Here is a 16,604-nt window from a genome sequence, read left to right as displayed (position 1 = left end):
ACAACAAGATGGATCGAGTGTCCTTTAATAAAACTATGAATGTCGCAAGCAAAAAGAAATCTTTATTGGAAGATAAATTTGCGCTCACAAAGAGACGGCACGGATTGACAGTCATGAATTCATACAGGTCTCTAAAGCCACAAGCCTACTTTCTGCCCATTTTAGTTCCTATTTAAAGATGTGCTTTCTAAAGTTCAGAATGGGGGTGTATGTCTCTAAGGATTTATCCCCCTCTTGGGTGACAGGTTTTGATTCAGAACGTTGTCGCTTATGTGGATTCCAAAAGGAAACCTTGGCCCATTTGTTGTGCGCCTGTCCAGCCATGTTGACCCAAAGGAGACAATACCTAAAGGCGATCTTTATCAATCTGAACATTCGCTCTAGCAGACAAGCAGTGATAAGCTGGCTGGAGGGCTCGTCATGTATCTTGTCTTGCCGAGGAGTTAAGTTTATGAGATTAGTCAACAGCTGTCTATTGCAAGCTGATGATCTTTAACCATAATTGCATGTAACATATCCCCATAATTTTAATTCGGTTGGTATATAATTTTAACTTTTTGGTTGTAATCTGATCTAAACATAGTTTTAGAATGATTTTATAATAACAGAATTTTATACACTTAAAATGTATGGGAGATAGAGTACGGATGTAAAATGAGCACTTGCATAATGATATTTCTCGCTGTTTGAGTATATGAATCTCACTTATTTTATGTAGGGGGGGGATTGTGATGATTTTAATTAATCAAGCAATAAACATTAAACTTGAACTTGAAACTTGAGTGGCCACTATGTTGTGACCAAAATATCGAGTAGGCAAATGCATATTGTTAGTATAGATTTATTATTGCTAACTTCATATTTACGTATATTGAAGATATTTATACTATCAAGCTACATGAATGCGGAGTTAGGTATATACATTCTTTACATACTTAGGTATCAATAGTTTAGCCTCTCAATAATCTTTACTCATTATTCCAGATCCATACCGTTTCTGTCTGTTAATTAGCTATATTACACCAGTTAGCCCAAAAACAGAGTCCTACAAAGCAGAGTGAAATCCTGAGACAAAACAAAGGCCCGATGACTAGTCACTGAGAGTAATACGTTCTATTTATCACACTCATTAAATACTGATACCCCAAAATAAGGAATTTAATATATGGTGTGTTAAATAGGACCTATAATAAAGTTTTGGATTTTGCGGTGGGGAATTAAAGGTGGATGTTGCTGCTTTCCGAACCAAAATCTACATGCCACATTAATTACCAGACCTTTTCACAAAGTAAATATCAGCAGACTTTATCTGTCAATATTTACTTCTGAAAACTCCTAGGGGTTGGAAAACTCCAGCCCACTAGTAATTGTGACACGTGTGCAAACACTGGCTTTCCATTGATGCCACAGTGCAGCATGCCACTTGTAATCAAGTCCTAAATGGACAATGTTCAACTATTTGCTGTTGCTGGTAATGCCTATTTAACCACTTTCTAAGATGGGTTAATGTCACAGCTCGTGTAGACAAAGAGCACTAATCCACAGTGAAGTCTAACTGCTACAAGTAGTTGGCATCAATAGGAGAAGTTTGTGAAGATGCACATTGTTAAAACATTCATTGATAAAACATTCATGTGGCCAGTTGAGAACATTATTTTGCAGAGTTTCCATAGTGTAGAAAAGGACAGTGGGGTTTAACTATTCATTATCCACAGACACTCCATGTTGTTGACGTTTTACAGGTCAAATACTTGAATTTTGTTTTAGAACCCTGTGCCTACAGAAAGCATGTACTGCTTAGTTAAAACAACAGTGTATATTTTATAATGTGCTTTTAGAAACCTAATTTCAGAATCTCCTGCTGTAAATAACAGAGGAAATATCAATAGATGCAGTCGCACACTTTTTAAAATAATGTGGATCATAGAGTTAATATGAGAGATACCTTCTGATTGTGAGTCAACATTCCCAGTTTACACAAGTCTGCTGTCTGAATTACTAAAAAAGATGCTGCACTTCAGAAGTCAAATATAGGGAAGATAATATAACCAGGTCCGTTCTTTGCTAAAAAAAAAGAAATTGTCAGAAGCCACTGCATCTATTACATCAGATGTTATTTAGAAAGTAGTATCACTTGACATTTCACAATTCGCATTGGCTTGTAATGGTACAGACTGCCACACATTTAGGAAAATCCTGATAGTGAACCTTTTCAAATAACGTGTTCTTATCATAGACAGTCCTCTCACTGGCCCATTGACAATGTAAATGATTTCCACTTAGAATCATATTATGCAAATGTATAAACATTATGGATGTCTTGAAAATCTAGCATGGGCTTGGCCCTCCAGGCCTCTCCCAAAGGGATTGTTCATTATTCTGAAACTGCACAGACGTTTCTCAGAAGGTATAAAACAATATATTGTTATGCAAGTACATCAAAGGTTTCTCTAATGTAATTCTCAAGTAATTCTAAAGCACCATGACTCATCCTTGAAGAGCTGGGTTTGTTTTGATTTATTTTTAATAGCAAATGAACACTTTCGTCTGACTTTCACAAGATGGTTGCATCAAATAACTGTTGCTGTAGGAATATATTTTCTTGGAAACATCTATTAATAACCGTCATCATCATCAATTATTGTTCGAATGCAAAGCCATAGTGCACACTACACATAGAGCCACTACAAACAACTAAAAGCATATATATATTTTTTTTATTGAGGATAGTAGGGTGTCATGGACCTAGGTGTGGGTGGAGGCACGAAGGGCATCCGTTGAGCAAATGACACAGGACAGGATTTAAAGCATTTAAAAACCTTTAATAAGTAAGACACAGCACAAAATCAAAATCTACAACCAGTTTATGAAAACAGGAGATAATGTTATGCTTAAATGGCATGGAAATGACAAAAATCCAAGATTGGGAACTAAAGATATGAACTTTTAAAGAATAAACACTTTCTAGTCTTTAAAAACATATAGGGGTCCATTAGGATGACGGGCGGACTTTGTCCGCCCGTCATCCTAGCGGGGTTTGGGACCGCCCACCATAAGGGCGGGGGTCCCAGGGGTGGTATTAGGATGTGCCCGCCACAATGCTAAAAATGCTTTCCAGCATTTTCATTTACAAAGCGGCAGGCACCGCGCGGTGCATGCCGCTTTGTAAATGCAAATGAAGGGGGGTACCACAGGTACCCCCCATGTGCACCCCCCTACTGTCCTTCACTCTGGGAGCCTGCAGGGGCAACCTCTAGCTTTGTATGTGACCTTCTCCGCTGCTATGTAAATATCCATGTCTCTTCTCCATTCATCTAGTCAAGGAGGTATGGGAGCACCCCAAGCTCTAGCCACATCTCTCTTAGCTACCACCAAAGCCAGTGTAAGGAAAATCAAGAGTGGGCAATTCAGATCCACTTCATTTGTTATACCCAACAGAACCAGTTTAGGCTCCACCGGGAGGGTCGTTTCCAGTATGTCACTTAATTCACTTAATATCTTGGCCCAGTAGTCCTGGATTACACGGCAGTCCCAGATGGTATGATAAAAGTTTCCCTTCACACACCCATAGCGCAGACAGTTAGGATCACTGGCCCACCCCATCCGGTGCAATCGGTGTCTATCGTAATAAACCCTATGGAGGATTTTAAGTTGTATGAGCCAAAGCCGAGACTTTATCGCGACTTCCCTGGGGTGCATCAGGGCTGTCTCCCAGTGAAGTTTGTCCATCTCCCCCAGATTTAGTTCCCACGTTCCTTTCAAATTCCCCAGTCCGTCAGGCATATTGTTAATCAACGTTTTATAGGTCAGGGAAACTAGTTTAGTCGGAACATGCTCCTGCAGCAGACGGCCCTCAAGCGGTGCATACTCCAGCAGGGGACCTGTGAGCGCCATCTCTGCCATCCATGCATGATGTACTTGCACGCATTTCAAGTACTGAGCATGATGCAATCCATACTCCACCCTCAATGCCTGGAAGGACTTCAGAGCTCCCCTTTTCAGCAGATCTCCCAGAACAGAGATACCAATGTCATCCCACCTTTTAAACCTCTTCAATTTATGCAATTCCTTTAACCATGTACAGTGCCATACCGGTGTTTGTTTCGTCGGTTTGTATGCCCAGTCAATCCTCTTAGTCACCCTCTCCCATGTCTCCAAAGTCACACGCTTTGCTGAGAGTAGTCTTTCCCTTCCCCTGCCTCCATATATGTAATGCAGACAGGTACGCTGCGCCATTGTCCCTCTCTCCAATCTATATGTGGGATGATCCGCCGGGGCATGGAGCCAGTCATTTATTGGCGATAAATGCTCCGCCCAATAACACGCCTCAAGATTGGGTAAGGAGATCCGTCCATTATATTGGTTCCTCTACAATGTCTCTTGGGCTATTCTGGGATGTTTCCCCAGCCAAAGCAACAACCGGAGCTCTTCATTTATATCTTTAAAAACCTGTCAAGGAAGTGGGAAATACTAATTCTGTAGGGCGTACAAGAACCATGGCAGGGTTATCATCTTGAACATTGCTGCACGTCCTAGAATCGTATGGGGGAGGGTCTTCCATCTAGTTCCGTCACTAGCGAAGTTTGTGAGCACTCAATGGATATTTCTTTGATACGAGAATGATCGATCCTTCGTCACGTATTTCTCCAGATATGTAAACCCCTCGCCCGTGACCCGAAGCGCGTCAGGCAGGGTAGGCCATACCTCCTCTCCCCTGGTGCTGTACTGGAGTGACTTATGCCAATTTATTGTGTATCCTGAATGGGAGCCATAGCGGCCCAGCAGGGTGAATAGTCGTGGTATCGAGACCTCTGGGTGGGTGACATATAGGAGGATGTCATCCGCGTATAGCGATATTTTCGCCTCAACCGTATCGATCTGATCAGTTTTAAACCCTCTTATCCCTTTGTCGAGTCTTATCTCACACGCCACTATTTCTATGGTAAGGGCAAACAATAGCGGTGGTAGAGGGCATCCCTGTCCGGTCCTTCTCCGTATGGGAAAATCCGCTGACAACACCCCATTGACCTTTACCTTCGCTCTCGGGTCAGTATAAAGGAGGCTTACCCATCTCCTAAATTTAGGACCAAAGCCAAAGTTAAGCAATACTCCCTCCAGGAATGACCAGTGTACTGCGTCAAACGCTTATTCGGCGTCCAAAGACAAGAACACATGGGACTCCTGACGGTCACACACTTCCATCAACCAATTATGAGTTCTCCTCAAATTTAACCTGGTTGCTCTATCTGGCAGGAAGCCGGTCTGATTCAGGTTGACCAGATCTGGAATCATGCGTCTCAGCCACAGCGCCAGAATCGCCACCAGGAGTTTAACCTCCACGTTTAGAAGACAAATGGGGCGATAAGACGCGCACTCCTCCGGTGACTTACCTTGTTTATAGATTGGTATAATTGTGGCCATACGGAGGCAGCGTGCCTTCCTGAACCACCCCCAGAACAAGGCCAGCAGGTGATTAGTAAGTAGGTCCGCCGTTTAAAAAAAAAAAAGATTTCTGCGGGGAACCCGTTCGGTCCAGGGGATTTCCCCGGGCGAAGTCTAGCTAGGGCCTCCCTGTCCTCTGTGACTGTTATCTCTTCCTCCAGACTCGCCTAATCTTCATCCGCTAAAATGGGGGTCTCAATACTGTCTAAATAGTGCCCTATATCCTCTGTCAAGCCTAGGTCTCTGGCCTTGTAGAACTCCTCTTAGTAGTCAGCGAATGCCTGCGCTATCTGGACATCAGTCCGCCTAATATGACCCTGGCCATCTTACACTTGTTCCACCCATCTCGCATCCTGCTCTTTACGACTCAACCACGCCAAGAGTTTCCCAGACTTATCCCCCACATCATACAATCTATGTAAAGTCGCCTGTGCCTGTGTTTTGGCTTCATCCGTCACCAGGGCCTTGTATTGTTGCTCTGTATCCACTAATAGTCTAAGAGATTGCGCGGCACGATCTTCCACGTGCCGCCGCTCTAGCTCCAAAATACGAGTTTCCCTGTCATGTAGTTCGCCCTGCTTCCTCCTCTTTTCCCCTGCTACTCTGTTCTGAGCCCTATCACGCATGACCGTCTTAAAAGCTTCCCATAGTATCACCCCTGACTGTACCGATCCAAGGTTTTCTGTGAAGTACACCTTCACGTCCGCCCTAAATCCCCGCAGTAAGTCCTTATTCTGGAGGTCCCATGCTGTCAGTCGCCAGGTCTTGCCCTCTGTTCTGTGTCTCCTCCCTAACGTCACCAGAATAGGCGAGTGGTCCGAGATTCCCCCCACCTGATATTCTGCCTTATCCTCTGTGCTAAGAGCATGGCTAGGAAGGAAGACATAGTCCAATCTGGAATACACCTAGTGGGCCCCTGAAAAATAAGAGTAAGTTCTAGCGTCCGGGTGGAGACATCTCCAGGTGTTCGTCAATCCTAGCGTGTCAATGGACTTTGCCAGGGGGGACAGTGGTTGGGGATCAGTCCGATCCCGTGACCTGTCCAATGGAGCGTACATAACATCATTGAAGTCCCCTCTCACCACATGTAGTGTGTCTGGCGTATTCAAAAGGATATCAGCTAAACCAGCGAGGGTTCTAGCCTGAAGTTTTGGTGGTGGTTAAACAGAAATTATTGTGATCTTCTGGCGTCCCCATGTTCCCGTAGTCCCCACATAAGTGCCTTGCGGGTCCGTCCATGTTCAAGTGACTGCAAAACAGGTGGATTTCTTAATCAGTATGGCAACCCCTCTAGAGCCCGACGTGTACCCTGCATGGGCCAGAACCTTGTACGACCCTCTGGCCAGGAACCCGCATCGTGTACTGTGTAAGTGGGTACCCTGCATCAGGACTATGTCTGGGGCCACCCTTCTAACATAGGCCATAACCAACCCCCTTTTTATCTTGTTTCCCAGGCCATTCACGTTCCATGTAAGGATTCGGACACTGCCACTGTCTTGCGCAGACGTTCCAGGGCTACCCAACCCCACAGGGGACATTGGTCCTGACTCGCTCATGGATCAGTTCCATTTGTGACATGCTTTAAAAAGTTAACTGTGAATCCCATCACTCATCCAAAACTTCCCCCTCCCTTCCCCGAAAGCAATGTAGTTCCACCCCGATAACGCCCCCTCCCCACCTCCCTCTCCCCTCCAGTCCCATCGCCATCCAAAAGACAGAGATAAAGCTTTCCAGGTGTAGGAGGTCTGTCGCCCACCCAATCTTACTCCCAAAATATGAGAAACCCGCTCTAAACCTCTAACAGAGGATCATGTAAAGGTAGAAGCACGAGCAGGTAAGAACAAGAAAGAAAGTTAGACCAAAAGAACAAAGCAAACAGGAGGGGGTGTCCAACTAGCGTGCTCCTTGGCCACATAGTCAATACTCGGTCAGCCATTACTGTCCCATCTTCACGAATTGGAGTCCAGGGGTCCCACTGAGAAGCGCACGTCCCTTGTGTAGTCTCCTGTTCCATATCATTTATTGCTACTACCAGGGGATGTAGTGATTGCCCTTTCGATTCTTTTCCATCAGAGTAGGTACCTCCAGGTTCTCCCTCCCCTTCCGACTGTGCTTTTTCCGCAAGGCAGCGGAACCTGGAGCCCGTCGGCCGATTAGAGTCGAGAGAGGCCGTGCTCCGGCTCCTCCGCCGTACAGATCCGGATTTGGGATATGGGGTCACAGCCAGGTTCTGGCTTCCTTGTCTCTGCCTCAGTCTCTGTGGTTTTGGCGATCCTCTCTGGCCTTCCATGGATCTCCCCATAGCAGGTGCCTTTGAGCCCCAGACGTGTGTCTTGTTAGCGGAGGGCGCTCCTCCAGCAACTGCCATGCCTCCTCCGGGTTTTGAAAAAAGTATGATTTCTCCTTGTATATCACTTTCAGCTTTGCAGGAAAAAGGAGCATGTACTGGATGTGGAGGTCTCTCAGTTTAGTCTCTCTGACTTTTTGGGACTCCTGCACTCTCGCCACAGCTCCAGGAGACCCTCTAGTGTCAGTGTTCTCGGAGGGCTCAGGCCGCTTCTCCCTCTCCCCCACCCGGCGGGTAGACGGGTCGGGCACCTCACTGTGTGTCCAGCCGCGGCCCTGGGTCCTCCAAAGCCTCCACTGTCAGCGCCGCTCTCCCCGAGGCCAGCCCTCACCTTGAGGCGCAGCAGGCTTCCGCTGGGCCGGTAGGCCAGACCTGGCATCCTCTCCCCCTCCAGACCACTCTCCGGCTCCCCGGGACCGATGCAGTGTCCCGCCGGAGACCCGGTCCACCTCTGTGATCTCAGCCGAGCCAGAGGGAGACGGAGCTGTACGTCTGAGGTGCCCAGCAATCGGCGGTATCTCCGGCCGCACCGCGATCCGGCTCAGCGCCCCAGCGGCGCCATCTTGGATCGTGTTCCGAGGCCTCCAAGCTCTTCTTCGCCGCCTCGGAAACAGGAACACCCCGGCTCTCAGAATACACTCAATGTCATCAGGGGGGATCAGGGACCCCTGCGGATGGTAAAACGTAGGTTTTCAGGACTTCAGGTCAGCATTAAAGTTGTCGGATCGCTGAGAGTTGCCGGAGCTGCGCAGGCACACGTCCTACTCAGCCATGTTGTTGGCCCGCCCCATGCATGCATTATAATATTGATGTTGAGAGTCCAAAAAGTATACAATGTCCTGATATCAATGTAGCATACTGTCACCCCATATAAATTCCAGAGTGCAAAACAACAAGGAAATGAAAGAGGAAAAAGAGGTGGGTGGAGAAAGCGGGGTCCCTCTGGCTGCCACTGGAAGAAAATTGTGTGTCACGCCGGTGCGTTCATCGCACTCACAGATGATTCACACAGTGTTCATGTAGTGACTACTGATCCATAGCTTGGGTCTCCGCTTGGTCAAGAGGATGGGAACCGAGGTAGCTCTGCAGTGGTTCACATATGTTCTGAGGGCACGCCGGTGCAGGCATTAATTCCCAGAATTCGGAAAGCAGAATATGGCAGAATGCCTCATCGTTGAGCCACTCATTCCACGTGGACTTCCCTGCAGCCCCACCATTTTGTCAACAGTAAAAGCATAGCTGCTAGTTTCCTGTTCTCTGCTGGCACCCTGCGCACGTATCCAAGTAGAGTAGTTAGCGGGGAGTGTTCAAATCTGTATTCTATCATTGCCTCCAACTCATAATAAATTCACCCCCAATATCTCGCAACATCTGGGCATTCCCAAGCCAAGTGCAAAAGGGAAGCCTCCAGCATCCTGCATCGCACACATTATGCATCCACACTCAAACCAGCTCTATGCAGCTACGCAGGGGTCCTATACAGCCAGTGAATAAACTTAAAATTAATCAGTCTTAGTCTGTATTTGGGTGACAGCTCCTTGTCCTGTCCACAGCAATATGATTGTGTGCCCTCCTCAAAAGGGGACCCCAGGCTCTTTTCCCATTTGCGCTGTACTGGGGATACCTATCGGTGACTCACGCTGCATACCAGAGTATAATCGGGTAATGAGTTTGTGAGGTGAGGGGTTAACCAAAAACTCTTCCAAGACCCGCAACATTGATGGCGCCACCGGGAACGAGTCAGAGATTGCCCGCATCGCTGCTCTTAGCTGGAAATATGTCAATTTGTCCAACAGTCTCGTATGTTCGGCCCCAAGCGCCGTATCCATGGAACTGAAGGCTCCGTCTGGGAACACCCACCCCATTGTGTGAAGCTAGAGCTTCCGCAATTGCAGGCAGACCATCGTCTCTGCAGTAAAGGGTAGAGTTGGATGTCTAGTGAGTGGTATTGAGGGTACAAATAGCGTGTCCAATCGTACCCTGCGGCGAAGTTCTTGCCATGCCCATACCATGCAACCAACCAGGTTGACCTCAGCACACGGATGGCTCTGTGGTCTATCCAGTGAAATTAGGTATTAGGTCTGCTTGATCACTTTCTGCAGCAGTGTGCGCCATGAATTGGGTCAGATATATCCAATAGAACCCAAACTGAGCCTGTGCGTAATTATAGTATACATGTCAGGAGCACCCAGGCCCCCTTGTTCGAACAGAAGCATTAGGGTCTCCCAAGCAACTCGAGGTTGCTTCCCTGCTCATATGAAAGATATCAGGTTTATGCGAAGCCTCCTCTTGAATGCCGCAGTGAGAGGGAGCAGGAGGTTAACGAAAACATAGAAAAACGTAGGGAGTATCCCCATGTTGACAATAGCAATCCGGCCCACCAGAGACAACAGGAGTGACTTCCTGGGGTTCAGCCGGCTCTCCAGCCACCCCATAAGCCTGCCATAATTGTAACACCACAGCACTTCAAAGTCCCGACTTAGCCAGATTCCCAGATATTTTACTGGAGTCTCTGCCCATTTTTGTGGAAATTCCGACTGGAACGTGCTGGTGGTGGGAAGATAGTGGACTTTCCCCAGTTGATTGTTATGCCCAACAGGCTTCCAAACCTTATAATTTCGTGAATGAGGGGGTCCAGTTTTATCGTCGGGTGTTTGACATATATCAGCGCACATAGATACCAGGCTCACCCAATGAGTAAAGGCGAGGCCACGCTGTGCGTGATGCTGCATAGTCTGTCTGCCAGCGTCTCTGTAGCCTCAGCAAAGAGGAGGGGGAGAGCGGGCATGCTTGTCTCATGCTGCGAGCCACTGTAATAGGGGGGACACTAATCCATTGATTCGCAATCTTGCCGTTGGGGCAGAGTATAGCAGAGCATTTTTCTTTTTTAAAAGAGGAGTTCAAGCCGATGCAGGAGAGGAGTGTAAAAAGGTATTGCCATTCCAAGCTATAAAAGGCCTTGGTAGCATCCAAAAAGATAGTGGCGGCCAGAAGGGCGGGATCTATTTCTTGCATGGTCGCAAAAACAGTGCGGAGGTTATGAGATGTGCTCCTGCCAGAAAAGAAGACACACTGATCAAGTCTAAGCACAGTGGGGAGCAGAAGGAGCATCTGGGTGGCTAGCAGCTTTGCGAGAATCTTATTATCAAGGTTGATCATCGATAGTGGTCTGTAGGGATCACACAGCTGTGGGTCCTTTTCTGGTTTGAGAATAGCTACAATTAGTGCCTTTTGAGAGAGTGGAGAGCCCCCCACTCCAGTAATTCTTCATACATGTTGAGGGGGTGGGTGTAAGTCCATCCAACCCTGGGACTTTGTTGCCAGGCATGGCCCGAATCACACAAATCACCTCCTCCCCTGAAAACGGCTCGTCAAGGTATCTACAATGCCGTCAATTAGCCGTACCAGTTCAATTGAGAAAAGGGGGTTAAATCGGGATGTGCTTCTGAATGGTGCACAGCATATAGTGAGGAGTAGTAGGCAAGAATTTCTGCTTGTACAGTCTCCTGTCAACAAGTCCATTAAAACTGATGCGTAGATCGCTAATGTATTCGTTTGCCCATGGTTTTTTGAGGAGGCCTGCCAGTGTTTTCTCAGCTCAATCTCCTTCGCCATATTGGGGAGCACATGTCTCTTTCCCCAGATAGCGAGTCTCTCTATGTGCTGCCTCCTCAAACTCCACCACCTTTTCCTTGATTCGTCCTAGAGTCGCTAACTGACTGGACATGAAGTACTCTGACTAAAGCACCCGTATCTCTCCCTCAAGGCGCCTGAGATCCCCTCTAAGTGAGCGCAGGACAACTGCCTGCTTGGCGATGCACTTGCCTCTAATAACAGATTTAAATACCGCCCACAACATGAACGGGGAGTCCACTGAGCCAATATTTATCTAAAAATATTCAATTATAGAATTCATGATCGCCTTCTGGAAATCCTGGTCCTGAAGTGTGCCAGAGGGGAGCATCCAGCTGTATACTCTGTCCAGGATGCCGGGCAGCGACAGATCGAGCAGAACTGGAGCATGATTTGAGAGGGTGCGGGTGAGGTGAGTGCTAGGGGGACCCAAGTGTCTACATCTCGGGATGTTAACCAATAATTATTCCTGGACCAGGTGGGGCCCGCTGTGGATACACATGTTCCCTCCCTGCTGTAAAGGTGTCGACAACCAGGTGGGCCCGCTGTGGATACACATGTTCCCTCCTGCTGTAAAGGTGTCGACATGCCAGACATCTACCAAGTCATGTTGCTCCATGAGGACCTGCAGCTGTTCCGCCATTCACGGGTGAGGCTGGTGGGATCTGCCTGATCTATCCTTTTCTGGATCTAAGATCACATTGAAATCCCCCCTCATAAAATAGCTCTGGGCCCAGTGTCTCAGCTAGCCGCCAATCCTCACTGAAGAAGTGCGGATCATCTACATTGGGGCTATACACCAATATCAGCCTGACCGGATGACCTCCAAGCACCCCGGCAACCATTATGTATCTCCCTTGAGGGTCGCATAGCGCGGTGCACGTGTGCCACGGGAGCCCCCTCCTGACAATGATGGCTGTACCCCTAGCATAGTTTGAGTAACCTACTATGAATTTTTCTCCCATCCAACCCACCTGCAGGCACGCACATCTAGCTCCCGACAAGTGCAGCTCCTGCAAAAAGCAGATGTCCGAACCATTAGGGTTAAGATACGCTGCAAACAGTTGAACTTTTCTACAATCATTCAGGTGATGTACATTCCATGTTACCGCTTTTAGTGTGGTCACTCTGTTAGCAGTCATGCCCATGCATGCAAGCACACAGATCCTTGTACACCGGCTACAAGACGGCACCCATCTCCTGTTAATGGGGAGACGCGTCGCAGAGCCAGGGTTTGTGGCAAGCAGCGGGGGCCAGCACTGAGGACTCTGTGGCCCAGGAAGCAGCGGGGCTGCGAGCACACCTGCAGCCCCTCCCCCTCTTCACTGGGTGTTACTTAATTGACTACAGACGCCTGCGGTGCGGGACGACCGGGGGCGGACGCCGGGCAAAGCCCGGGCCAAGGGCGGGCCCGTCTGAGACCGTCCGAGCCAGGAAGAGGCAGGGCAGGGCCTGGTCCCTTTATTCCGCATTTGAACTAAAGCGGTGAGGTTTTGACTTTCTGGCGAACTGTTGTGACCGGACAATCCACCCAACCTGCTTCCGTGCCCTGAGCTGAGTTTGTCATCCCGGCGTTTTGTCTTGAGGCGCTCATCTTTACCATCATGTCTCTGTTTGCAAGTCATAAGTGGTGCCTAACTAGATCAATGGGGAAAAGGAAAGTAATGGAGGGTGCTGGGGGATGTAACGGGCCGACAATAGATCAAAGGAAGAAAAAGAGGCAGAGAAAACTGGCTAAAAGCGCCGCAGCTAACTGTGTAATGGACGGATTGATAATATAATACAGGAATGCGAAGATATCCTAGTAGAGGATGCTAGTACTCAAGAGGAAGAAGCAATAACTAAGAGCCCCGTAGTTCTACCCCAAAAAATAGTAATCCCACACATTTTTCAAAAAACCAAACAGGGTGGAAAAAAGGGGTGTGTGAGTCTGTCCCAGGTAGAAGCAGAACCTCACGGTCAAGATCTCAGGGTTGCCCAGGCGGACGGGGTGCCAAGTAAGGTGGGCTTCAACGTTCAGTGCTCTAATAGATATGCTCCCCTTGCCTCGTTTAGTGATCAGTCTGATCTAATAATACCACAATTTTCGTCCGATAGATTTGGGATGTCACATAGCTGCTCCTGTAGCCACCCCAATGAGGACTTAGTAGCGGTTATTAGGGCGATTACAGGGGAAATTGAGCAGATGAGAAGCATGATTATGGAGCTCTCTGCAACTGTCACTTCCACACTTAACCCTAAAACCAATATTAGCCAAGTTGGTTTGAATCTGTACCTTGCCCAAGAACCCCTTCATACTTTGGGCGGCCAAAGAACTAATACTCTAGACATAGCAGGGGCCACGTCGGAACCATCTAGGGGGAAAGGAGGCGCACGAATTAGCACACCGAATGGGCTCCAACACACCTTGGAGAGGGTGGATAGATTACGCCCTTTAGTCACTAACCAAACCTCTTTGGTTAAACCTCAAGCCACTTACACTCTCCCGGCTTTATCAGCACCCCCAGGCCCAAGAAATACCAGGGACGAAAATATATCACCAAACATAGTTTTTATGGTTAATGTTCCCAAAATTAGTGTCCCTAGAAGACCCGAATCCGGTGATTCATTCATTAATAAATCGATCCATTGGATCCACTACGTGTGAGGGTGCCGCTCTGTTATCAGGGAGGACATAATTAAAGCCAGGAGATGCACCTCCTCTAATTCCACGTTTGATAGTATTGAGCTAACTTTGGTAGATGCTAGCCTGGCCGAGAACCTAGTAGCACTTGAATTTCGAAAGACCTCCCCAGACACCTCCTGCATTCAATTAAGGCGCCTCCACATTGCAATTGTTTGTAGTGGGGTGAAGGAGTTTGTTCCAGGAATTAAAGGGTCTTCATCAAAACTGGACGCAAACGATTGACTTCACCAGAATTTATTTGCAGAAGGAGAGAGTAGGCAAAACCCTCCCTGGCACAGATCCCCTGCCTTGCAAAATGAAAAGTACCTACTGGCTCCTCCTACGCCTATACTCCCAAATAATGCCAACCACAATGATACCCTCATTCCAACTTCTAATGCCCAAACCCATCTAAAAATCCTCTCCTGGAATATAGCTGGGCTAAAACAAATATGTCTATACCCTCATGGAATGGGTTTGTGGAAACTAATGACCTATATCTATTCCAGGAGACTTGGAGTGTAGTGGCGCTATATAATTCTGGCTACACTACGTTCCATACCCCTGCAGTCTCCACTGGGAAAGGCAGGCCTTCAGGAGGCTTAACTTGCAAAAAACACAGTTGATGGACAGAATGTAGAACAATGTCATACATTCACCCCAGTACAAGGATCTGGGCCTAAATCCATCGTTTTTTTTTGTTGCACTCCACACCACCCTGGGTTAGACACTGGCTATATGCAAATCAGCTCTGACCCTGTGCCTCATGGGAACAGTCCAGTCCGAACTACCAAGCCATGTCTTTCCCAGACCGGAATCAAGCATCCAAGGACTGGTTTCTGGCTATCAGCCTTCATCAGCCTGGATAGCTTGACTCCAGTGGTGTGGAGAGCCTGGGACTCACGTCTGAGCATACCCGCCCACTCGGGGTGAAATTGCAAAAAACACAGTTGATGGACAGAATGTAGAACAATGTCATACATTCACCCCAGTACAAGGATCTGGGCCTAAATCCATCGTTTTTGTTGCACTCCACACCACGCTGGGTTAGACACTGGCTATATGCAAATCAGCTCTGACCCTGTGCCTCATGGGAACAGTCCAGTCCGAACTACCAAGCCATGTCTTTCCCAGACCGGAATCAAGCATCCAAGGACCGGTTTCTGGCTATCAGCCTTCATCAGCCTGGATAGCTTGACTCCAGTGGTGTGGAGAGCCTGGGACTCACATCTGAGCATCCCAGCCCACTCGGGGTGAAATTGCAAAAAACACAGTTGAAGGAAAGAATGTAGACCAATGTCATACATTCACCCCAGTACAAGGATCTGGGCCTAAATCCATTGTTTTTTGGCACTCCACACCACCCTGGGTGAGACACTGGCTATATGCAAATCAGCTCTGACCCTGTGCCTCATGGGAACAGTCCAGTCCGAACTACCAAGCCATGTCTTTCCCAGACCGGAATCAAGCATCCAAGGACCGGTTTCTGAATTTCAGCCTTCATCAGCCTGGATAGCTTGACTCCAGTGGTGTGGAGAGCCTGGGACTCACGTCTGAGCATCCCAGCCCACTCAGGGTGAAATTGCAAAAAACACAGTTGATGGACAGAATGTAGAACAATGTCATACATTCACCCCAGTACAAGGATCTGGGCCTAAATCCATCGTTTTTGTTGCACTCCACACCACGCTGGGTTAGACACTGGCTATATGCAAATCAGCTCTGACCCTGTGCCTCATGGGAACAGTCCAGTCCGAACTACCAAGCCATGTCTTTCCCAGACCGGAATCAAGCATCCAAGGACCGGTTTCTGGCTATCAGCCTTCATCAGCCTGGATAGCTTGACTCCAGTGGTGTGGAGAGCCTGGGACTCACATCTGAGCATCCCAGCCCACTCGGGGTGAAATTGCAAAAAACACAGTTGAAGGAAAGAATGTAGACCAATGTCATACATTCACCCCAGTACAAGGATCTGGGCCTAAATCCATTGTTTTTTGGCACTCCACACCACCCTGGGTGAGACACTGGCTATATGCAAATCAGCTCTGACCCTGTGCCTCATGGGAAAAGTCCAGTCCGAACTACCAAGCCATGTCTTTCCCAGACCGGAATCAAGCATCCAAGGACCGGTTTCTGAATTTCAGCCTTCATCAGCCTGGATAGCTTGACTCCAGTGGTGTGGAGAGCCTGGGACTCACGTCTGAGCATCCCAGCCCACTCGGGGGGAAATTGCAAAAAACACAGTTGATGGACAGAATGTAGAACAATGTCATACATTCCCCCAGTACAAGGATCTGGGCCTAAATCCATCGTTTTTTTGCACTCCACACCACCCTGGGTTAGACACTGGCTATATGCAAATCAGCTCTGACCCTGTGCCTCATGGGAACAGTCCAGTCCGAACTACCAAGCCATGTCTTTCCCAGACCGGAATCAAGCATCCAAGGACCGGTTTCTGAATTTCAGCCTTCATCAGCCTGGATAGCTTGACTCCAGTGGTGTGGAGAGCCTGGGACT

At 47.9% G+C, this 16,604-nt stretch overlaps 1 protein-coding gene across 1 annotated transcript in view; it reads left to right on the top strand.

Moving 5' to 3' along the window:
• The window catches only part of MYO18B (myosin XVIIIB), a 1,710,199-nt gene that overhangs the window by 1,416,900 nt on the left and 276,695 nt on the right, over positions 1-16,604 (top strand). The window lies entirely within an intron of this gene.

This window comes from Lissotriton helveticus, chromosome 11 (assembly GCF_964261635.1).
Source record: "Lissotriton helveticus chromosome 11, aLisHel1.1, whole genome shotgun sequence".
In the NCBI taxonomy this organism is placed as follows: Eukaryota; Metazoa; Chordata; class Amphibia; order Caudata; family Salamandridae; genus Lissotriton; species Lissotriton helveticus.
Note: the sequence above shows the minus strand (reverse complement) of the source record. Positions and strands in the feature narration are given on the sequence as shown.